Genomic DNA, 25,554 nt, shown 5'->3' on the forward strand with positions numbered 1-25,554 from the left:
GACTCCTTCTCGTTCTCTGACTGACGAACACCGTCCTTTTATCCCCCCGTAGCTTCGCCTTTGACCCCCTCCCTTTGACCTTTCACCTCGCTCCCCATTGGCCCGAGAAAAAGTGGGCGTGAAGGCTTTTTGATCCACAAATTTGCATATATCGATCGTTCTGGAGGCGGGGCCAAATCGCCCCTCGCTCACCGATTGGACGGCAAAAAGTGGGCGTGTGTCGTTTTTGATCCGTTTTTGAAGCACAAAATCCGTGATTTTGTACACGCTGTTCAACGTGCGCCCTGCACGAGTCCAACACCGGTACCCACAGCGGGGCAAGAACGGTGGCGATGCTACGGTTGCGAGGTGTGACGTGAAGGTCGTGGCGGTTGTGGTGAAGCGGCGTTGTGGTTGGTGGTTGATGTTGTGGTTGTGGTGGTAATCATGGCGGTTGGTCCAAAATAAAGATAGTAAAAGAAAAACGGCTATCCTGAAGAGTCGCAGCACGTATAAATGACATGTATTCCCACTAGACAACGGGTTTGGGCCTAACTACACATATACTTGCCGAGATACCTCACCTAAGGGACCTGAATGGTGGTTTGCGAATTTGGTAACCACAACACTACCCCCTTCCCTTTTTACAGACTCGTCCCGAGTCGTCAAATTTTCGTGTGCCATCATGTGTAGTTTTCCCCTAGTACATTTTACCTACGGATCCCTGAGTGCGACATTCATGGTATTCGTGTCCCCAAAATAAATAACCTGAGGGCTGCGTAACTATCTAAACAAACTCACTCACACGGACGACTTAAATAAAATTGCCGGCGCTAAGACATACATGCCGGGGGCGCACTCATATTTACAGTACATCTTAACCTTAACTTACAAATTTTACACTAAACCATGGCCCAGGATCATTGAACTCTGCAAAAAGAAAGCAGTTAGCAGGGAGCCAGGCTGCCCGCATGCAGTCTCTGGCTCAAAACAATGCAGGTGACAGGGAACGTGGCTGGCTGCTCACACGCAGTCCAAGGCCTTCCCTTTTGAACTGAACGCAGTGAACCACAACGGTGCTTGGGCTGCACAACGCAGTCTCCGTGCCAGCTCAAGTGGCACACGCAATGAGCACAACGAACGGATGCATGAACACAAACACGGTGCACGGGCCGCCACTGCAGGCCCGTGTTGTAGCTGCCAACGGGGCAGTTCTCGCAGCTTGCAAACTGTTGCTTTTACGATCCTGGCGCACATGGAAATGAACAGGGGGGGCAAAGCAAAAATTAAACGTGGGCAGTGGGCATGGCATGGCAAAGGTAGCAGGCAAACACAGCCCGCAGAAGAAGGCCGCTGCAGGCAAATACAGCCGGCAGATGAACTGGCCGGCACAGGCCTTGCAGCACAGCAGCTGCAGACGATCCGGCCGGCACAGGCCTTGCAGCACCACAACAGCTGCCGATGAAGTTGGCCGGCCTTTGCCGTCAGTGGAAGTTGGTGGAGGGAGTGCGGTGGTGCTGGCCACTTGGAAGGCGGGCTCGGACCTACCTCCCTGTCTCCCTCCCAACCTATCGCCTTTGCCTGTCACTGTACATACCCACTCCCTTAATTTGTCAAACCCCAATTTAGCCCCAACTTATTTTTTTGTTGTTTTTATTTTTACTTCCCCTCTATAAATCGTCCCCTAACCCCCTTTATCGTCTTTGTTCGGCTAACCTATCCTGTCACCTAGCCTACTCCCAACCCCTACGTTCCCTTCCCGGAGGGGAATAAGGGAGAGCTAACGTCCTGTGTCGAGGCCCAACTCAAGCCTCAGAATGGCCTCCCCAGAGTTCGGCGATCTATAACCAAAGTGGGTCCAGCGGCCCACAACGAGAGCGAGGGGATGGATGGTGCGGAGGGGTACATCTCCTAATCTACCCTAACCATTAACTGTTAAACTACCCCGGGGTTTCAACAAGCGCCTCTCGCTTAAACTATTGGTTCTAACAACCCAGATTCCCGTTGCCTGTGTTGGTGTCCTCACAATTTCGGGCCTCGCCCCCCAATTTTCTCTCCGTGCCCTCACACGGTCTCCTGGCTGGGACACGTGGCTCCCTTTGGCAGGCACGACCCTCTGCCGAATCTCCCGCTATGGCACCCCCGGGCACTACACTGCCTCCGAGCCTACCAGCTCCCTAACACCGGGGAGTGCCCCCCATGGCACCTCCCCTGAAACGCACACGTGGCAGGCCGGCCTCCTGGGCCCCTTTCCGAGGGTCACCCGTGCCCACAACACTGCCCACGCGGCTAATGGCCCCCGCGGCCCCCGCACCAAGCAGGCGCACCCGTGCCCACTACTCTATCCCGGCCCCCCATGGGCCCATGGCCTACCGCGGCCGACTAGCCTGGTGCCCGGGGTACCCACTCAGCGATACTCACCTTTCGCAGCCACGCTCCCAAGCCCGTCAACAGGGCTCCTGCACCCCTCCAAATGGGTTTCGAGCCTACACTCCCACCAACAGCAAAACGACCTCCATTTTTGTTAATTTGACTAACCCAGCTAACTCACTTTACTCTGACCCCGGGGTCCCTTGGGCGGGAGTCACTCCTCCCCCCAATCACTCATCGCACCATGCATTCCCCATTCGCTCCACTCACACAGACCCGCTGGCCTCACTCACTCACCATGTACTCACCTCACAACTCACCAACTCTTCAACACACACACCGCTGAACTCTGCCATCCTTCTAACTATTTCCCCTAACTAACTCGTGCTCCCACGTCGTCCCTTAAACTATAGCACGTTCCTTTTAACTCTACGTAGCTAAACTACGTCCCCACTACACATCCAAAGTCTGTCTCTGTCTCCAAATAATTCATTTTATTTCCCAACCTAAATCTGGCTACAATCCCTCTAACTAATCCATTCCACGGACTCCATGAGGACTTACCCCTGCCCCATGAAGTCGGTCTAACTAAGCTAATCCTTCCCCCTAACTAGTTTCCATCCTGTGCCCCGGTCAAGGGGGTCTTCCACCCCTTGCCCAGGAATCCTGTACACCCGAAAGTGAGGCTTGCTTTTTTTTTTCTTTTTTTTAACATGCGCAGCACCTGCGCGGCAACTCAGAGCTCACGCACTTTGCACCTGCCCGTGACGTCATGCAGCTGCACGTGTTCCTCGTCCCTCCTTGGACGGTACCATCCGGCCGGGATACCCCTCCTGCCGGATTCCAACCACACGTGCAGCCATGACGTCACCGTGCGCATAAAAAAAAAACAAGCCCCACGTCTCGAGGGGTTCCCCACGCGAACACATGTGCTTTGCCCGTTGGAGCTTAACACACACGATCGCGTGGAGAACCCGTCCGGTCCAAATCCGTTTACCTGCCTAAACTTTGTCCGTCCGCGGGATCGGCAAATCCACCGCGTGCGTTTCCGGACCGGGACTTCACTCTCGCAAGCGAGCACGTGGCGGTCTCGTGCGTTGCACAGCACGAACCGCGTGCTCACTGCTGGGCGAACCCGGCACGGTCCGCGAAACAACTACAGCCGCTGCCCGGCTTTCTTTCTTCTGTCGCCGTCTCCGTCTCCATTCCACACACGCATACCTGCGTGTTACGACGCACACAGTCCACTCCATCACATTCACACCGGGAGATGCGGCTGCGTGCTCCCGCATGCCAACCGACATCTCCCTCACATACCGCTCTCTCACACACACGGTCTCCCTTGCACACAGCGACCTTGCACACGGCCGTTCACTCACGCGTGCGGGGGCACTCACCCGCGGTGCCTCACTCGCACTCCGTGCCTCATCCACACACGCGGGGGCACTCACCCGCGGTGCCTCATCCACACACGCGGGGGCACTCAACCGCGGTGTCTCATCCATACTCCGTGCCTCACTCATACACGCGGGGGCACTCAACCGCGGTTCCTCATCCATACTCCGTGCCTCACTCACACACGCGGGGGCACTCACCCGCGGTGCGTCATCCACACACGGCGTGCTGGGAAGCACACACTCCGGCACACTCGCCACCACACCACTCACACGTGGTGCCTCACTCATACTGGCCGTTTCACTCACACACACGGCCTCACTCACACACGGTGCCTCACCCACACACGACGTGCTGGGAAGCACGTACTCCGGCACCATCGCCACCACACCACTCACACACGGGGTCGCTTCCACACACGGTGCCTCACCCACACACGCGGGGGCACTAACCCGCGGTGCCTCACTCACACTCTGTGCCTCATCCACACACGGCGTGCTGGGAAGCACGTACTCCGGCACCATCGCCACCACACCACTCACACACGGGGTCGCTTCCACACACGGGGACACACTCACGCCTTGCACCACACACACAGGGACAACCACACTGGGGATTCGTGTCCCCACAAGGGTCTCCGGGGCCTCTATACCCCCAAGCTCTCCAAGCACCCGTTCGCAGCACTCCTCCCCTCAACCTCGCAAAGCACGACCGAACTCACCTGGTCGTGACTCTCCTCAAGGGGGCATACTCCCTCCCCTCGTTCCTGGAGGAGGCCATCCAGGTGCTCGCACTGGGTCCCTACACAGTCCGCCAGCTCACCCCCATTGTCCTCCACTACCTCCGTGTGTGTGTGCGCGTCACTTACCCCGTCTTCATCGTGCAGTCTCTCCTCTATTTTTTCTGTCTCCCGTGTCTCTATACATTTTCTCTCCTGGTTCCATTTTTCTGTCTCTTCCTGGTTCCTTTTCCTTTCCCATCTGAGTCGTTCTTTCTCTCTGAGCCCCATTAGCTGTTCGTTCTCCCTCCGTTTTAGTTGTTCAATTTCACACTCATAGAGTTGTTGTTTTCTTTCCCACTGTTCCTCCTGCTTTTTGTTTTCCAATCTCATCGTTTCTTTCAATTGGCTCATTTCCTTCCTGTGTTTCATTCGCTGTTCTCTCACGACTCTTCCTCGTTTCCTCTCCTGTCCTTCCTTCTCCAGTTTCATGGTTTGCTTCATTTGGTTAATCTCCTTTTTGTGTTTCATTTGCTGCTGTCTCATTACTCTTCCTCATTTCCTCTCCTGTCCTTCCTTCTCCAGTTTCATGGTTTTCTTCATTTGGTTAATCTCCTGTTTGTGTTTCCTTCGCTGTTCTTTGTCTATCTCGTACTCCAGCCTCAGCTTTTCTTCCAATTGGTCAACCTCAGATTCATGTTCTTTTTGTTTTCTATTCCATTGTTCCTCTCGTTCTTCCCTCTCCAATCTCGTTGTGTCCTTCAATCTCCTGATTTCTCCTTCCTGCTTCATTCCTTGCTCCTTTACTTTCTCCTCGTATTCAAACCTATTTTTTTCCTTTTGTCGTTCAGTTTCAAATTCATACTCTTTCAGTTTTCTATTCCACTGTCTTTCTTGTTCCTCCTTCTGCAATCTCGTCATTTCTTTCAACTGACTGATTTCTTTCTCCTGTCTCATTCGTTCTTCCTTCATTACTCTTTCTTGTTCCTCATTCTTTAGTCTGGCCTTCGCTTCCAGCTGTTCGATCTGTACAGTGTGGTTTCTTAAAGTTTCATTTTCCGTTCTCTTCCTTTCCTCTTTTAACACTCTCAGTTCGTTTTGTAGTTCCCTCTCTTTGTTTTGGTGTTTCTGTACCTCAGAAACTTTATTTTCCAATTCCTTTCTCATCTCCGCACACTCAGACTTTGCTTTGGCTTCTAACTGTTCTTCGGCTTGCGCTTGTGGTTTTCTACCCGTCTTCCCAGTTCCTCTGTCTCCGTTTTTCCCTCCAGTCCCAGCTTATCAACTCTCTTCATGTCTTGAAGTCTTTTCTCACACTCCACCGTTTCGACCTTCAATCCCTCCTCTGTCTCCTCCCTGGCTTTCTTTTAATTTTTCTAATACCTTCTTTACCTCGTGTCTCGTCTTACACGTCTCCCGAATTATTTTCTCGCCCGCCCCGACCGCGGGCCTGACAGCCGTTGCACTCCCCCCAGCTCGTTCGTCCCAGCACGTGGCAGCGCCATTTTCTCGCCCGTGGTCCGCGTTTCGCTCCTCGCCATTGCCATAATGCCTGCCTGCAGGCCTATGCCCATGCTCTGCATCTCACCCCGCATTTCTTTCATTTGGTTTTTCGCTTCGAGTGCGTTTCCATCCATTTTTTATTTTCCATTTGTTGCGTATTTCTCTTCATTTCGTTGTTCCTTTCTTTCATTTCGGCATTCCTGTAATCCAGTTTGTCATTTATGCTCTGCACGAGTTCCATAACGTGCTGTATTGTCACCTGCCCTGGCCACTCCCACTGACTACATTTAGCGGTGGGGTTATAATAAAAAAACCGACCAGATGAACTGCATCGATGCCTTTCCCAACCTTCTGGTACGGGTTTCTCTTGCACGGTGATCTCGTCCTGAGCCATGGATTCTACATTACTATTACACATACCTAATCCACCCGGCACCCGCTCGCCTTGAGACGCCATCTTGCTTCTCGTGAAGGGTTAATTTAACTCGCTCGTAATTTGGAGGGAATCGGGGGTCGCTTCTCTCACCCCTGGACCGATTCCCGTAAATTTAGCCGGAGACAGGAGAGCCTGTTGTCCCGCTCTCCAATACCAGTGCCGCGAGGAGGGCGATGAATTTGTATCGCACGACCTGACACCAGTGTTGCGAGTGTTGTGGTTACCAAATTCGCAAACCACCATTCAGGTCCCTTAGGTGAGGTATCTCGGCAAGTATATGTGTAGTTAGGCCCAAACCCGTTGTCTAGTGGGAATACATGTCATTTATACGTGCTGCGACTCTTCAGGATAGCCGTTTTTCTTTTACTATCTTTATTTTGGACCAACCGCCATGATTACCACCACAACCACAACATCAACCACCAACCACAACGCCGCTTCACCACAACCGCCACGACCTTCACGTCACACCTCGCAACCGTAGCATCGCCACCGTTCTTGCCCCGCTGTGGGTACCGGTGTTGGACTCGTGCAGGGCGCACGTTGAACAGCGTGTACAAAATCACGGATTTTGTGCTTCAAAAACGGATCAAAAACGACACACGCCCACTTTTTGCCGTCCAATCGGTGAGCGAGGGGCGATTTGGCCCCGCCTCCAGAACGATCGATATATGCAAATTTGTGGATCAAAAAGCCTTCACGCCCACTTTTTCTCGGGCCAATGGGGAGCGAGGTGAAAGGTCAAAGGGAGGGGGTCAAAGGCGAAGCTACGGGGGGATAAAAGGACATTGTTCGTCAGTCAGAGAACGAGAAGGAGTCGGAGGGTGGAGAGAAGAGTGTGGAAGTCTGGAGCCCGAAGCCTGCAGTAGCTGGAGAAGCTGAAGAGAGTCGAACGAGGAGAGCCCAAAGAAGAGTCCAGGGTGGAGAGTCCAGAGGCGGAGAGGCGGCAGCGGCGAAGGCAGACGAGGGGGTGCTCGCGACGGTGCCAGGAGCTGCACGCCCGAGGAGGGCCGGCAGCGCGACCTGGCCGAGGTGGAGACGCACACCAGGGATAATAAAGATCCTCTATACCCCGAGCATCAGCAACCCCCTCCTGTTTCCCCCCGCGCTGAGATAGTGCGACCAAGGGGGCCCCTCTTTCCACCCCCTGCCAGGCACTGTCCGCGAGGCCCGCGGAGTGAGGCGCCATCGCCGCTCCGCATCTCATCACCAGACGGGTAGGCGCGACCCGGTCTCGGCCTCAGGCCCGCCTCATCCTTGAGGGTATTTCTTTTCCTTGGTTTTGGGTATGTGTTGTCGGTGCCGTCTGTGAAGTAGAATTGTATAAGTGTTGCCGTGTGCTCGGTAGTCGGTATTAGCTCTGCATTGTTTTCGCTTTTATATTTGCTTTTTGTGTAAATGGAATTGTGTTTTTTCTGTGTGCATTGGTGGAATTGTATTTGTGTGCTTCCCGTGTGCCGCGAATAAATGTGCTTTATTGTTGAACTGTTCTCCCGCTTCGCTTCGTCTTTTCCCCCATTGAATCCTCATCTTGCTTCACGTAAAGGGTTGGTAGTGGGCTGAATACGCCCGATAATTAATCGAACCGTCGAGGTCGACGATAACACCGCTCGGTTATTCTGATAGTACGGAACGGGTCGCTTAAGTGGCCCGTGTCCGAAGTCGACCTGCGGCGAGGTGCGATCGCCCGGTCTACCCTCCGCGTGGGTACTTAGGGAGGTCGAATTTGGCGAGCAACCCTATCCCACGCGGGGGCTGATTGGCTCGATCGCGGTGAGACCGAAAGGTCCACCCGTGACTGGTTCCCGGCGTTAGTCCGAGAGGGTCACGACTGGATTGTCCGTCCGGTGGGCGACGTGCCGCGATTCGAGTTACGTGGCCGTCAGCACGCCGGCGGGCGCGAATCCGCAACAATATATTAATTCAGTGTCCCAACGGGGCTTGAACTCAGGACCTTTTGGGTCCCAAGTTCCAACGCAATCATGGGCAATCGGATTGGCTCTTGATGATGTCCCTCCGGAGCTGAGTGATCGCCGGCCGCTTGAAGTAAGACTCATCAGCCAACGGATTCCTTTTATGAAAATTGTCGCTCTTCCCAAGGGAGGCCAAAAGTCGATTCACGGGAGTGCCGTAAACGTGCCGTCAAAAATTGACACAGTCACTTCTCTGCTTCCGCGACTGCCACAGGACGCCGAGGTTGTCCCACTCAAACTAAAGCGCAAACTTGCATACAAAGGCCACTACATGCACGAATACCTCAGACCAAAAAAACTGATGTTGGCTCCTCAATGGCTAAAACAGAACAATCCGCTCTACAAAAATGTAACCATTTGTCAAGAATGGGAGCAAATATGGGAACAGGACAACGCAGATCTATGGGAAGCCATGCTTTTCAACGAAGAAACGACTATACACCATGTGCAATCCCCAACAACATCATCACTTGCCATTCCAAATAAATTTCAAGGCCTCAGGAGCTTAGCAAGATCTCGACATCTTGACATCGTGAATGTTCCATCAGTTGGGAACTGTTTTTTTTTCACGCAGTTTCAGTCTCTTTACAAGATGCCGGCGTACAGTCAACAAGTGGATCAGAAATAAGGAATCAGCTTGTACAATTCTGAGAGAACTATGGAACTTCTCAAACCTTTGCCAGTTTCATTCCTGCGATAACTGACGGTCAAACTCCCTGTCAACAGGAATCACCAAGCAGAAGATTCGCCAGATATGTTGCAGGACTTCGGTCCGGGGAATGGGCCGATAACGTCGCGGTCCAGGCGGTGGCCGAAATGCTCAACATCAATATCCAAGTACTCAACAACATTACCCCGGACTGGATGCACGACATTCACCCGAGAGGCAGCAGAAGCGACAACACCATTACAATTGGTCTGATTGGAGAACAACATTATGTGGCTCTCCAAAACTCTACCACTAACAATGCTGCAGAAGATGACATCTCGGCTGGAATCGAACAAGACTGAGAAGCTTCTACTCACTCTGAGGATAGCACCACACTCAGAGGAATGCAGTTCGACACACTTCTCCAGGAAGAAGGAAATGCGGACAAAACATATTGTGTTGCTCCAGCTGAGAATGAAAAGCCTTGCGCCTTTCTGCTGGATGAGTCTTTCGAGGAACTTGCAAATCCATCCAAATATCCATTTTGTCGCGGGGGACTTTCAACTGAAAGGCCAAAAAATATAACTCTGAGAAAGTACTTCAACCAAAGGCTACTGCATGTCGATGGACGATTTGCCAAGGATATTGACTATTTGCTTGCTGCCCAATACACGGTTGAATCCAAGCAAATTCGCGATGATTTGCAGATCTCGATGAGACAAACGCGAAGAATGACATTTCATGACCGACGAATCAATGCCGGATTTTTCAAAGCCTCTGAGAATGTACAAGCAATGATCCGTACAGACAACGCTTTTAGATTCCTTAAGAATGTGCGTGGATCTCCTGCTTACTGGAAGACAACACTTCTTGATTTACTCGCAATGGTAAGGCAGCTCGGCACACCTACTTGGTTCCTGACTCTCTCAGCCGCCGACATGCAATGGCCAGAAGTCATCCAGAGCATTGCAAGACAATATGGCACAATTCTGAGTGATGATGATGTCAACAACATGGCTTGGGAGGAGAAGTGCAAATGGCGAAGAAATAACCCCGTCACAACAGCAAGACAGTATCAACACAGACTGGATTTATTCTTCAAGGAATTTATTGGATCGAAAAGCAATCCCATTGGAGAACTTCAAGATTTAATGTACCGTATAGAATTCCAGGCTCGCGGGTCTCCACACGCTCAGACAATCCTATGGATTAAGGACGCCCCAAAAATTGGCGTCAACACGGATGATGAAGTCTCAGAGTTTTTTGACCGCTACCAGTCGTGTTCTATCCCACAAAATGATGGTGAACTGCGTGAACTTGTTACATCTCTATAAAGACACACACACTCAGCCACTTGCAGAAGAGGGCAACACTGTAGATTCCGATTTCCTCACCCACCAAGCCAAAAGACTGTCATTGCCAAGCCACCAGCCGAGGAGGATCCAGTCATTGCAGCAAGGCAGATCAGCGAAACGCAAGAAGTACTTCAGAAAGTGAAGCAGGCCCTCGAAAATCCCAAGAATTCTCAGGACATCACACTGTCAAATTTGCTTCAAAAAGCCCACGTTGACGAACAGCAATACGAAGAAGCCCTGACAGTAAGCAAGACGGGGGAAAAAATCATCTTGAAACGTCAACCGGAGGAGGCATGAGTTAATCAATACAACCCGGATATTCTTCGGACATGGCGTGCTCACATGGATCTCCAATTCATTATTGATCCATACTCATGTATCATGTATGTCACCAGCTGCATGCTGAAAAGTGAAAGAGCCATGGGCGAACTGCTGAGGGCAGTCGTGGATGAATGTCGCGGAGAGGATGTCAAGGAAAAACTTAGAAAAGTTGGCTCAGCCTTCCTGCACAATAGGGAAGTCAGTGCTCAAGAAGCAGTATACAGACTCCTTTCTCTGCCACTCAAAAAAAATCCACTCGAATGGTCGTCTTCATCAACACTTCACCAAAAGAAAAAAGTGGCGATGTTGAAACCTCGGGCGCAACTGATGGACATGGACAATGATTCTGAAGACATCTACTGCACATCTCTTCTCGACAGGTACGAAGCTCGACCACATATTCTTGAGAACATGTCGCTGGCTGAGTTTGCGGCAAATTACATTACCACGCGCACTGCCACTGTTGATGAAAGACATGATCACCAACCACAAGTCCTGTCCGATGATGATGATGATGATCAAGAGGACGATGACAATCCCGGTGCGGCCAACACCAAAATTCAGTTACAAAATGGTCTTGGACAAATGCGCAAACGACGTAAACCCTGTGTAATCAGATTCCACCAATAGAAAGATGAGGGAGATGCTAAATACAGGAATCTGTTGATGCTATACCATCCTTGGCGAAACGAAGAGACAGACCTCAAGGGAAATTGTGCATCATTCACAGAAAGGTACCAGCAAGTTAAAGCTGTCGTCCAAAACAATGTTCAGAAATTCACACACAACGCCGGTGAAATCGAGCAAGCGTTCCAAGACCTTCACGAATACGGGCCGCCTGAACACGCTTGGGACGCCATGGCACCTAATGCACAACACGAACAGGCACAACAAGAAGACGGAGTTGTGAATGAACGCTTTGTTGAGCAAGCGGACATGGCAGAAAACCTTGATCTGGCTCCGGAAACGCATCCAACGAATATCGAACTGCATGCGCGCTTCGCCGCAGAACTTGGAAAGACCTTGATGACACCTGAGGAATATAGGAACATGATGAGGACCTTGAATGTAAAACAAATGGAAGTTATCAAAATGCATCGCAAGTGGTGCAAAGACACGATACTCGCTCTGAAGTCTGGGACACCACCACCAGTCTACAGGGTTTTCCTCAGTGGACCCGGTGGTGTCGGGAAAAGCCACATCATCAAGCTTGTGCACTACGAGACAATGAAGTTACTGAAACCATTGTCTGGGCACTTTGAGCCTGACGAGCTGCCCGTTATTCTCACAGCATTCACAGGAACGGCTGCATTCGGTATCGAAGGAAAGACACTACACTCGGCCTTTAGTTTCGCATGTGGTCCACGCAGTAAGAGAGAGTATATGCCCGCGAGCAGCGAGAAGCTTAACTCACTCAGATCACGCATTGGGAAGCTCAAACTTCTCATTATAGATGAGGTGTCAATGGTGGGAGCAGATCTCCTATATCATATCCATCGGCGACTTCAAGTCATCACAGGCATCTCAGATGCTAACTCGCGTTTTGGAGACGTCAGCATTCTTGCCGTTGGAGATCTCTTTCAACTCCAACCCGTTGGCCAAGATCATGTATTTGGACTTCCCTCAGATTGTTACACCAGGTTACACGGATCACTCTGGGCGGAAAATTTCACCATGATCCAGTTGACCGAAAGAATGAGACAAAAAAGATGACAAGCGGTTGGCTGATTTGCTCATGAGGGTCAGAACAGCGTCCTGCAACGAGGAAGGCATTAAACTACTCAGAAATCGAGTGATCACCATATCCGACCCCGACTATCCAGCTGACGCCTTACACGTCTTTAAGACGAACAAAGAAGTAGACAACCAAAACACGACGCATATCAAGAAATCAAGGTCTCCAATATATGAAATCAAGGCCATTGATAAAAAGAAGGACGTCAGGACTGGTCAACTTGATGTGATTATGTCCACAAAAGCATCTAACACTGGAGGACTCAGACAAGTCGTTATGGTGACAAAAGGGGCACGAGTTATGATCACCGTCAACATTAACGTGTCTGACGGTTTGGCAAATGGTGTCTGTGGAACCGTCCTTGCAATAGAGACTACAGGAGATCAGGTGACTACCATTCTCGTCAAGTTTGACAGTCCTCGAGTCGGCAAGGACGCAATTGCCCAGAGCCAGTACAAGCAACGCTCTCCAGACGCGGTCCCGATCGTGAGACAGCAGGTTCAATTTTTTACTGGAAGGGCACGACACTCGGTGGAGGTGAAGCAATCTCAGTTCCCTCTCACAGTTGCCTGGGGGTGCACTATTCACAAAGTTCAGGGGAAAACGCTTGAACAAATCGTTGTGACGATGCAAGGCCGAGGGAAATTTATGCCTGGCCAGGCATATGTTACAATGAGCCGTGTCCGGTCAATTCAGGGACTTTTCTTTTTGGGATTTAATGCGAGTAGCATCCGCATTAATCCTGCCGTTCAGCAAGAAATGAACCGTCTCACCAACATTCCGAAAATTGATGCTCCAAGACCCCATTATCAAACAAACAAGTGTCTCAACATCAGTTTCCTTAATGTCAGATCCTATCTTCAGCACTTGGACGACATGAAGAAGGATCCAGTGATGCTAAAGATGGATGTTTTCTGTTTCGCCGAAACATTTCTGCATGATGGACTACAAATCGGACAATGTCAGATGCTGAAGAAATGCTTGCAGTGCTTCCGAGCTGAAAGGCCCATCGACGATGGTGTCAGCCGAGGTGGCATCATGATTATGGCACCGGAAAAAAATGCATCCAGCAAGTTTAGACACTATCTCAGATCTGGAACACAAAGGAGTATCCGTCTTTGTCCACAACAGGACAATTAATATCGTGACGTTATACAGACCTCCATCACAGAGTCTAACGGCGTTCAAAGATAAACTTAAACTTTTCCTGACGGCACTAAATACAGAACGATTGACAGTCATTCTGGGTGACTTCAATTTTGACCTACTTGCTGCTCCGGAAAACGATATCCTACAGCTGATGGCACAACACGGGTTCCGCCAGTATGTGACCGAGCCAACGACAGGCCAGAGATCTCTACTGGACCACGTCTACGTCAACCAGCCAGTCGCCGTACACGTGGATGTCGTTGACACGTACTATTCAGACCACGACATGCTTTGTGTCTCCCTCGAAATATGATTTTTTTTTTGTTCCTCACACATTTGTGGCACATTCGAGATCACCGAAAATGTGTTGTTCCCATTTCAAATATTTCAACATAACGTTTCATGAGTAGATCTAACTAAATAACATGTATCTTTTGCCAACTTTTGTTAGTCTCCTATTATCTACTGTAATCTCATACATTTCCATATTTGTCTTTGTTCTATGTCATCACCAAGTTCCGTCAAGTATAATAAATGCAATATTGAACACGTAATAACTCAGTCGTTTGTTGTTTATCACCATTTCGCCCCTACCCCAACACTTCCTTGTGAAGTTTGGGTGTAAACTCGAATATATCTCTGTCTCTAAACTGTGTGTCTGTTGATGCAACAAGGGCCATAAGGGCCCTACCAAACTTCGTTACAAAGTAAAATACAACAAACTTTCATTAAGGAGACTTGGAAAAGTTTGATATGCACATAGCTTCGCTCATGGTTTAGTAAAAGGAGTTTTACTTTCTTGTTTCATTAGATGCCAATTAAAATGATCTGCGTGATACGTGATAATAAATGATTATGAATTACAGTTGTTTTCAAGTTGTGGTCATTATGTGTTACTGTGCAACGTATAATGATGTTGCAATACAACTTCAATGTTTTGATAATGGCACCGGTGGAACAGCGGTGCTCCGCTGGCCCCAGACCTAAGGGTCGAGGGCTCCATCAAGCTGGAAGCTGAGGGGCGTCATGCACTGCAATGTTCGTTTCTTTGGCGTGCAAAGAAAAGGGTAAAAACAAAAACTCCATTTTATGAACGTTGTGATAAAGTTGAAAAATAATGTCATACTTCAATGTTGTGACAATGTAGAAATCTGACGTCATGGGTGTTGCAAATACAACTTCCCACTGACCCAATTCTGATATCAGGATACAACCAGAACACGACGGTGCAACGACGTCAGATTTCAACGGTGTCACAACGTTGAAATTTGACGTCATGGGTGTTGCAAAAACAACTTCGCACCGACCCAATTCTGACATCAGGATAGAACCGGCAAACGACGTTGCAACAACGTTGTGTGCCTGCTGGGAAGGTTGGATCCCCACCATTTCAGATCAGCCCAATCCAAAACCATGATCTCTTCAATAATTGAAACATTGTTATTTTCACCATAACAGAAAAAAACATTCAAGGACTTTCATTACTGCATTTTCTCACAGCAATAAAAAGCTCACATGCACTGTGCATTGATTTTGAAGCAGCTGTGGGTTGATGAGTCTCAGTGGGTGAAAAAATTTGCCTTTGAAATGTTTTTATCCCATTTTCTTACACAGGCAAATTGTTTACTCAATTGTTTGCAGATGTTTCACAGCAAAGACGACGAGCTTCTTGTGCTGGAGAAAAATGGCTGTCCTTACTGCCGGCGACCAAATGAGGATGCGACGTCGTGAATTTAAAATGTTTTGGGGCAAATGCCAGAGTCAGATGAATGCAATGAATCTGAAATGTTCATTTACTTTTCGTTAAAAGTCAATTTCCTTGTACACAAATGGTGCACACATGCACTTGCAGACAAAAGCTTGTTCACACCCCCTTGCAAAGAGCAGAGAACTTCCTCATTAGAGATAAATATTGTACAAATTGTAATAGATTAGTAATAAGGCCTGCAATAAAACAACCAACAAAATTCTGATAAACAAATCGAGAAGTGTTGCACAGTTATTTATTGTTTAAAGAACCCTTCCTTTGATATTTTGCCCGATTATTCCACATGTACTTGTTTTAAATTGTGTATGTTTTTTGGGTACCTCTCCTGCGTCGGAGTGGTGAAACGTCCAGGATTGTACTCCTTAGCCAATGGAACTGTCTCGGCTTCCCTACGCGCCTCACGGTGTGAAAGGAATGCCTCGGGTACCTCTCCTCCATAGCTCTCTCCCACAATATCAACACATGTTTTGTAGTAATTGAGTTTATTTCCTCCACCACCGAAGGTGAAGGAGGTTGTTTTCACCCCTTTCTGTCTGTCTGTTTGTGTGCAGGATATCTCAAAAAGTTGTGGATGGATCTGGATGAAATTTGGTGGGGAGGTTCGGTGTGTGACAAGGACAAACTGATGAGATTTTGGTGAAGATCTGGACCCAGATTCGACGACTAGAAAAATTTTTAAGTGATTCTGCAGCATTGAGAGATCGGGCCAAAAAAACTATTTGTAGCACGATATCTCAAAATGTTGTGGACGGATTTGGATGAAACTTGGTGGACATGTTGGGTGTGTGACAAGGACAAATCGATTCAATTTTGGTGAAGATCCGGATACGGATCTGATCATTTTTTAAGTGATTCTTCATCATTGAGAGATCGGGCGAAAAACGATATTATGTTACGAATCTGGAAGCCATGAGCACTCAACATACAGGTCCTATAGAACAGTTATATCGGTAAGTGTTTTTGGTGAGGATCCCATACCTTGTTTTATGGGTAATTAAATGTTCATGCGCTGGGGAGTTATTTTGATAGTCAGGGTTTTCTTTTCTTTTTACACCACCAACATCAACTACAACACCACCAGCATCACCCTCACCTCACCATCACCCTGCCTTTGCTACAAAATGTGAAGAAGATCTTTCCATTGCAAAAAAAGAATATTCAGCTCACAGACTGCCTGTCATTGGTTTTCCAAAATGATACAGAAATGGAAGTGAATGCAATGAATGGTGCAACATAAGGTGATTTTTTGGTAACAGGTAAATTGAGATTGTGTATGAACAAAAATGAACGAGTTCTCGGATGCCAATGCGGTGTCTTCCACACTTGCCCATCATGTGATACATTAAATCCCAAATTTCAATCTCATCAAATGGCCATTCCTCATTGCTCTTTCTCTCCCATTACGATTGTGCTTGTATCTCATCGTATGTTCCAGGTATTGACCCAAATGCAAAGCGATGAAAAAGGAAGCGATGCAGGGATTCATAAGTCACTTTCCTGAGGTGCTCATCCTGTACATGTTACATTTTAACAACATGGGGAAGAAGATCAAAACCCTGGTCGACTTCTCATTGTGGTAAGGACCTGGGAATGATGAAACATCAACATATTGCTCACAGAACATGCCAACTCCAATCAGAACTCATCACAATAGACCTTGTCATTTGCAGCTTTGTACTATAAGTGAGAAGCAATTATTGTCCTATGAATCAGGGAAGTGTATCTGGATTTGCTTTACGCTCATCAATATGTTCAACTCTTTGTTCTTCGTCTTCTCCCGGGATGGCACCATATTGTAGCGATGCTGTAGTGAAAAGCACAATTACGACGTACGAATTATATGCTATCATCAATCTTAAACGATCGTCTGCGGACATGTCGCACTACACCACCAAAGAACGACGGCCATCCACCTCTGACACACAAAACAATGTCGTCGGTCAGTTTGGAGAAGATAGTGAGAATTGTTTGATACTTTGTTTGTTTGATTATTTTCCTGTTTGTGAGTTTATCTGGGGTTGAATATCAGAAGTCATTTGAATATAAGGATCTCCAAACTAAAAAGCTTTTCAAGGAATACATTTTATCCTACAAGCATTTTAACTTGTGCTGGTTTTGCAGAATATTGTTAAATGTTTATTCCTTATTATAAATTGGGTCACTCATGAATGTTGGTGTTGTTGTATTAATGACTGTTGATTTAAGGACAATGTCACCAAAGAATTATTTCCTGTCCAATGATGAGTTGTATTTTGAAGATGTCTTCTCTGACCCCAAATTGTGATGTGCAGGCTGGAGGCATTTTAACGACAAGGAAGTGTTCAATGTGGGAGAGCATCAGGTGTGCAAAAAAGATGCACATATATGCAATGTACCATCGAAGGTGCACTCCTACTGGCCACACCTGATGCTGGCAGACAGAGACAGCCACACAACAGGTACTGTGTTCTAAAAGAGCTGAGGAAGTGAAGAGTCATAAATTAGAAGTTTGAAAAGCTCCCAAGTAGTTTATCCCATGAAAATACATTCCCCGTCCAAGGATTCCACCCATTTACACACGGTGTTTGAATCAGTTGAAAATTCACCAGACAGACTCAAGCATGCGAGTAGTTTCACCATGTTGACCTATTGTTGCTACGTACAAGCCCTCAGGCTTCAGGCCTTTGTGTGTTAGCCCATGCGTGTAAGCCTGTGGGCCAGTGCAATTGTATTTATCCGAGCTGTGCCACCACGATGTACTATACAAGGGCCAGTCAATAAGCAACCTTATTCGATATAAATTCGAGAATGTAATGTGTGTAGTTGTAGACGACAAATGTTATGTCAATGGGTAAGAGTCACGTTTTGCCTGTTTTAGATCTGGCAACATTGAGTGGATGAAGTCAGTCGAGCAGTTCCAAGATGGCGGCTCCTTAACAAGCATGCACCAGGGAGGAGCAATGTTCTGTCATCCGTTACTTGGGAAGTGAGGATGTGAATCCAAGTGAAATCCATTGCAGAATGAAGATGGAATATGGTGATGCATATTAAAGCGCTACAGCAGGTGCACGACTGGGACAGGAAATTTAAAAGTGGAGTGTCCAGTGTGGCAGATGCTGCTTACTCAGGCCGGCCTCACACAGCCAACATACCAGAAATGGTTGCAGGAGTTGAGCATGTACCAACTGAAAACCGTTGCATTGCGCTGGATGAAGTGGTCTCCAAAATGAACATTAGCCATGGTTCAACACACCATATCCTTCACAACTTGCTGGGGTTCCGCAAAGTGCATGCAAGGTGGGTGCCGAGATAACTCACACCCAAACTGAAAACGGCGAGTGGATGCATGCGAAGAACTCTTGCAACGTTACGAAACAGAAGGCGATGCTTTCTTGCAGTGCGTTATGACTGGGGATGAAAGCTGGGTCCACTACTTTCAGCCAGAAAAGAAGAGGGCAAAGCAAAGTGTGGCGCTATTCAACTTCACCGAAGCGACAAAAATTCCGTACACAGCCATCCGCTGGAAAAATGATGCTGATGCTCTTCTGGGATAGCAGAGGCCCACTTGAAGAGCATTACATGCCCAGAGAGACCACAGTCACCAGTGCATAATACTGCAACCTCCTTAAATATCATCTGAAACCAGCAATCAGATCAAAATGTCGTGGACGACTCACTACCGGTGTTTTGCTGCAGCATGACGATGCTCAGCCCCTTGCTGCCCGCGCCACAGATGCAAAAATCGAGGACATGCATTTTGAGTGTCTTCCTCATCCACCAAACTCGGCAGACCTCGACTCTTTAGGCCTTTCGTACATACAAACTAGCCGTGGTACTCGGTGTTGTCCAGTGTTTTTTGTGGGGCCCAAAACACTTCCGGCCACACACTAAGGAATGGGGTCAGGAATCGTTTCAATTAATATTACCTTTCACATTGCGACAAAGACTTGGGCACAATGGAGCAATTAAAAAAATAAATCATTTTTTAAAATCCCCAAAAATCAAACTTTTTTTTTTTTTTCCAAGATTTTCTAATTATTTTTGTATAAAACTCTCCCTGACACTCAGTGATGAACTTCTGAAAGTTTAACGAAGATTCGTTCAGCCATATCTGAGAAAAATGGCGAGAGACACAAACGGCTCTCTTGTCCTAAAGATCAGCAGTACGCTTGTTTTTGCTTCATGAACGTAACCTGGGTTATCATATATTTTCATGAGCGATCGATGCAGCGGTCTGTTGCCTATGTACTGCCCAAATAAAGGGATGTGTCAGAAGAACATATGCGTCAATGCCAGCAAGAAGGGAATCGACACTTCATGAATGGCTATTTCTGGTTGGCCTCTTGCTCTCTTGGTTGTGGTGGGAAATTTTGACTTTGGTCTCACCTGCTCTTTCTTGAAGGACACCATAGGATCTTTAATATATACCAACTGATCCTCACACAAGGGTACCCAGCTTGCCATCCATCTCATGCACTCATTGATGCAACAGCCGGTCTGCAAAGAACCAATCTGACAGTTTATTGTCACACTGAGAGTCGTCAGACTGATAAAATGGTTATCATCAGAAACTGACCATTGTTGCTTTGTTCTCCCAGCCATGAGTTTCACACCATTTGGGGGTGGGGGAGATACGTAGTTGTTTTTTGTTTTTTTTTCAGTAAAAGCTCGTGGAAGAACAAGAACACTGAACGGATCAGGATACAACAGAAGGGCACTCGGTAGAGCGCATACCTCCGCCCTGTAATGCCTGATCCACGAGAACATATCTGCCCCAATACATTTTTGAGATATCGTGCTATGTATCATTTTTGGGCCCGACCTCTCAATGGTGAAGAATTACTTGAAAAATTCGAGTAGTCAGATCCGGATATTCACCAAAATGGAATCAATTAGTCTTCAAATTAATTTTTATTACCATTTCAACCTGATTTGTAATAATAATAAATAATAAACCAATGTCACCCGCAGGGTGACCCGTATCTTGCCAAAAGGTGACCACGTGTGACTTCTTTAAGGTCACACTGAGGGGAACAGAGCTGCTATCCACCAGGAGCGACTCCTTGAGGAATATCTGCCTACGAGAGATTCCGATGAGAATCGTTCTTCAGAGTAACCATGAAAAACATGATTTTGCCTCATAACGTCACCAAATGACGGCATAATGTCTCAAGCTTGACATATCTAGAAAGCACTCATCGAGGTGTTCAATTTGAGGTACCACACGATATGGTTCCTAAAACTTGAAAATTTGACCTTGGGGTCAAATATGTTTGACCTGAGGCGCTAACCATGAAGGTCAAGGCCAATCGCCACCAAAAATTAATCAGCTGAGCGCCAGACCATCTTGACCAGAAGACGATCCGATCAAAATTACTCAAAAAATAAGGGTTTCGTTGGCTCCCCTGATTTGCGACAAAGTGACCTTGACCTTTGACCTTGACCTTCAAAATTTTATGCGCTGAAAGGGACCTCTATTGGCCTCCAATATGCGAAGTTACAAAAATTTCCAATGATAACTGTGCTCTGCAGAGTGATTTATATGTGATTACAGACCCCCCAAAAAAATTAAATAATAATAAAAAAACATATGAAGGTCAAGGCCAATCGCCACCAAAAATTACTCAGCTGAGCGCCAGACCATGAACTATATTCCCATGAAGTTTTAAGACGATCCGATCAAAATTACTCAAAAAAATAAGGGTTTTGTCGACTCCCCTGATTTGCGACAAAGTGACTTTGACCTTCAAAATTTTGTGTACTGAAAGGGACCTCTATAGGCCTCTGATATGCGAAGTTACAAAAATTTACAATGATAACTGTGCTCTGCAGAATTTTTTACACGTGATGACAGACAAAAAAAAAATAAAAATAAAAACATACAAGCTGACTAACATATCTTGCAAAAACTTCGTTTTGGCAAGATAATAAATAATACACTTGAATAAAAACCTGCATCGTATCATTGAATGAATGCATGTTATCAAAATGTTCTAGTCTCGTCAATTGTAAAATAGAGAAACTTTTCAGATGATGTTGTTACTCAAATAACCTTTCTGAACCCATGAAACACCCTCTTGAAATGAGTTAAATTCACCAATACACCTTGTACAATGACACAGACACACAGACAGACAGACAGACACACGTTTGACGGATCTCACCCAAATGTTGAGAAATGGGGTACTTAACAATTAAAATCAATATTAATTTTTTTTATAAAAATAAAGATATTTTAAATGAAGATAAGCTCCCTCAAGATTCAACATATTCCACACACGATATTTTTTAAAACCGTGGGTGAGTAATCTGTCTTCTTCTTCCTCTTTCGGCTTGCTCCCGTTAGGGGTCGCCACAGCGGACCAACTGTCTCCATTTCGCTCTATCCTCCACATCTTCCATTGACACTCCAACCACCCGCATGTCCGCCCTCACCGCATCCATGAACCTCGTCTTTGGCCTTCCTCTTCTCCTCCTGCCTGGCGGCTCCATCTTCAACATCCTTCTCCCGATATACTCCGTTTCCCTCCTGTGCACATGTCCAAACCATCTCAATCTCGCCTCTCTCACTTTGTCTCCAAACCGTCCTACCTGCGCTGTCCCTCCAATACACTCATTTCTTATCCTATCCATCCTCGTCACTCCCAACGAGAATCGCAGCATCTTTAACTCTGCCACCTCCAGCTCTGCTTCCTGTCTTTTTGTTAGCGCCACCGCCTCCAAACCATACAACATAGCTGGTCTCACTACCGTCTTGTATACTTTCCCCTTCACTCTTGCAGCTACCCTTCTGTCACAAATCACTCCTGCAACTCTTCTCCACCCACTCCATCCTGCCTGCACTCTCTTTTTCACTTCTCTCCCACACTCTCCGTTACTTTGGACAGTTGATCCCAAGTATTTAAACCAATCCACCTTCCCCACCTCAACTCCTTGCAACTGCACCATACCACCACCCTCCCTCTCATTTACGCACATGTACTCCGTCTTACTCCTACTGACCAACATTCCCCTTCTCTCCAGTGCGTACCTCCACCTCTCAAGGCTCGATTCAGCCTGCTCCCGACTCTCCCTACAGATCATGATGTCATCCGCGAACATCATGGTCCATGGAGACTCCAGTCTGATCTCGTCCGTCAACCTGTCCATCACCATTGCAAACAGGAAAGGGCTCAGAGTCGATCCTTGGTGCAATCCCACTTTAACCTTAAACCGGTCCGTCATTCCTACCGCACACCTCACCGCTGTCACACTGTCCTCATACATATCCTGCACGATCCTCACATACTTCTCCAACACTCCCGACTTCCTCATACAATACCACAACTCCTCTCTTGGCACCCTATCATAAGCTTTCTCTAAATAAACAAACACACAATGTAACTCTTTCTGGCCTTCCCTATACTTCTCCATCAACATTCTCAAAGCAAACATCGCATCAGTGGTGCTCTTTCCTGGCATAAACCCATATTGCTGCTCACAGATCATCACCTCTCCTCTCAACCGAGCTTCCACTACTCTTTCCCACAACTTCATGGTGTGGCTTAACAACTTTATCCCTCTGTAATTTCCACAGCTCTGCACATCACCCTTATTCTTGAAAATCGGAACCAGTACACTTAATCTCCACTCCTCCGGCATCCTCTCACTTTCCAAGACTTTATTAAACAATCTGGTTAACAATCCCACTGCCATCTCTCCTAAGCACTTCCATGCCTCCACTGGTATACCATCTGGGCCAACCGCCTTTCCACTTTTCATCTTCTTCATAGCAGTCCTCACTTCATCCTTACTGATCCACCCCACTTCCAGATTCACTATCTCCACCTCTTCCAACCTTCTCCCTCTCTCATTTTCTTCATTCATCAGCTCCTCAAAGTACTCCATCCACCTTCTCAACACACTCTCCTCGCTCGTCAGCACATTCCCATTTGCGTCCTTTATCACCCTAACCTGCAGCACATCCTTCCCAGCTCGGTCCCTCTGTCTTGCCAATCGGTATAAATCCTTTTCCCCTTCTGTGTGTGAGTAATCTGTGTATTTAATCTAAATAAACACTCTGCATATCGGCAGTTTGTTCCGAGCAACCACATTCCTGCGGGCTCCACAGCACTGTCCGAGTCAAACCCCGCCCACCGAGTCAAACCCCGCCCACCGAGTCAAACCCCGCCCACCGAGTCAAACCCCGCCCACCGAGTCAAACCCCGCCCACCGAGTCAAACCCCGCCCACCGAGTCAAACCCCGCCCACCGAGTCAAACCCCGCCCACCGAGTCAAACCCCGCCCACCGAGTCAAACCCCGCCCACCGAGTCAAACCCCGCCCACCGAGTCAAACCCCGCCCACACACCCGTCATGGAAAATTCCATTCGAGACGGTAATTTCTGAGAGAAAAAATTCTTGTAATGCTGAATACACTTTTCTCGACATTGTGTTCTGTCCGTGGTTTGTCCCTGAAAGTCGGACAAAGGGAAACTCTTTTGGTTCTGTGGAGGATCTGGTCACGTACATGCGATGATGAGAAGAAAACGATAAATAGTGTACACGGGTCTTCATTTTAACTCACTATTTGAACACCACACGATGGGGAAACGGTCCAAAGAGAGAAAAACAACGACTTACTGAGGAGGGAAATGTAAAATAACCAAATAAAATAAAGGAAAAGGAGGAGGTGAATATAAAATGGTGGTTATGGTGTCATGGCACCGTCACACAAAGAGGATCTTAGATGCAGGAGACCATTTGACCCATCGTGTCTGCGCTATATCAAAACCACATTAATTAAATCGATCAGTTTATCGGTTTAATCTGGCTTAACAGGGAAGGAAGAACATGAGGACAGAGACATCGGTTTCGGACAAGTCTGACCGTAACGAGCCCTCTCAGCGTCCACGATCTTCATGGCGAGGTCCTCCAGGTACTCTGCCGGGTCGTCGTCTCCGGCGGTACGAGATATGCATCCCTGTTCCATCGTCCACGTCTCTCTTGGACCTTCTTCGTTCACCCGATCTCACCACACAGATCAACCGGCAACCGTCAAGTTCCTCCAATGTTACGGGCTCGCTCGGACCGTCTCACGCACTCATTCGCCCTGGCCCCGCCCTCCGCGTTTTGATATCAAGCCGCCACGGACAACCTCCTCCCCTCGCCATTCTTCCCCCCCTCCCGCCTTTCTCCCCCCCACCTCCCGCCTTTAACCCCCCACCTCCCGCCTTTCTTCCCCCTCCCGACTTTCTTCCCCCCTCCCGACTTTCTTGCCCCCCTCCCGACTTTCTTCCCCCCTCCCGACTTTCTTCCCCCTCCCGACTTTCTTCCCCCTCCCGACTTTCTTCCCCCCCTCCCGACTTTCTTCCCCCCTCCCGACTTTCTTCCCCCTCCCGACTTTCTTCCCCCTCCCGACTTTCTTCCCCCTTCCGACTTTCTTCCCCCCTCCCGACTTTCTTCCCCCCCTCCCGACTTTCTCCCCCTCCCGACTTTCTCCCCCCCTCCCGACTTTCTTCCCCCCTCCCGACTTTCTTCCCCCCCCTCCCGACTTTCTTCCCCCCCCTCCCGACTTTCTTCCCCCCCCCTCCCGACTTTCTTCCCCCTCCCGACTTTCTTCCCCCCCTCCCGACTTTCTTCCCCCCCTCCCGACTTTCTTCCCCCCCTCCCGACTTTCTTCCCCCCTCCCGACTTTCTTCCCCCCTCCCGACTTTCTTCCCCCCCCCTCCCGACTTTCTTCCCCCCTCCCGCCTTTCTCCCCCCCGACTTTCTCCCCCCCCCCGACTTTCTCCCCCCCCCTCCTGACTGTCACAGGAAAACCTTTTTGAGCCCCACAGAATTTGTATTTATTCGTTATGAAGTGAAATATTGTCAACAAATTGTGAGAAATATCTGTGGAAATTTCATTCAACATTTTGTTTTTACAATATCCCTGTGTTGTAAGAGGCGACCAGGGTTGCTTCAGGAAGGGCATCCGGCGTAAAACATGTGCCAAATCACTATGCGGATCATTCGGATGATCCGCTGTGGCGACCCCTAACGGGAGCAGCCGAAAGAAGAAGAAGAAGATTTTGTTTTTACAAGTTGTTTTCAAACCTCATGATGATTTTGCAAAATGTTCATTCTTGTCCGGGATGAAACAAAACATGTCTTCGGATGAGAGGCTTTGCTTGTACAACAAACACTCGACGCCAGTGGAGTTGGTGGTTTAATCCGCCGTGCGAGCGTGGTGTACGGGGTCACC

At 48.1% G+C, this 25,554-nt stretch overlaps 1 protein-coding gene across 7 annotated transcripts in view; it reads right to left on the reverse strand.

Moving 5' to 3' along the window:
* The window catches only part of LOC147019154 (uncharacterized), a 71,663-nt gene extending 47,184 nt beyond the window's left edge, over window positions 1-24,479 (reverse strand). For all 7 annotated transcript variants that reach the window (XR_015062656.1, XR_015062653.1, XR_015062654.1 and 4 more), the window contains exon 1: window positions 24,198-24,479. The gene's annotated coding sequence lies outside the window, so the exon portion shown is untranslated. The remainder of the gene's footprint in view (window positions 1-24,197) is intronic.
* Between the last annotated feature and the right edge of the window lie 1,075 nt (window positions 24,480-25,554).

Source organism: Eptatretus burgeri, chromosome 10 (genome assembly GCF_056783735.1).
Source record: "Eptatretus burgeri isolate ZD-2024b chromosome 10, Ebu_testis_v1, whole genome shotgun sequence".
NCBI classification, from domain to species: Eukaryota; Metazoa; Chordata; class Myxini; order Myxiniformes; family Myxinidae; genus Eptatretus; species Eptatretus burgeri.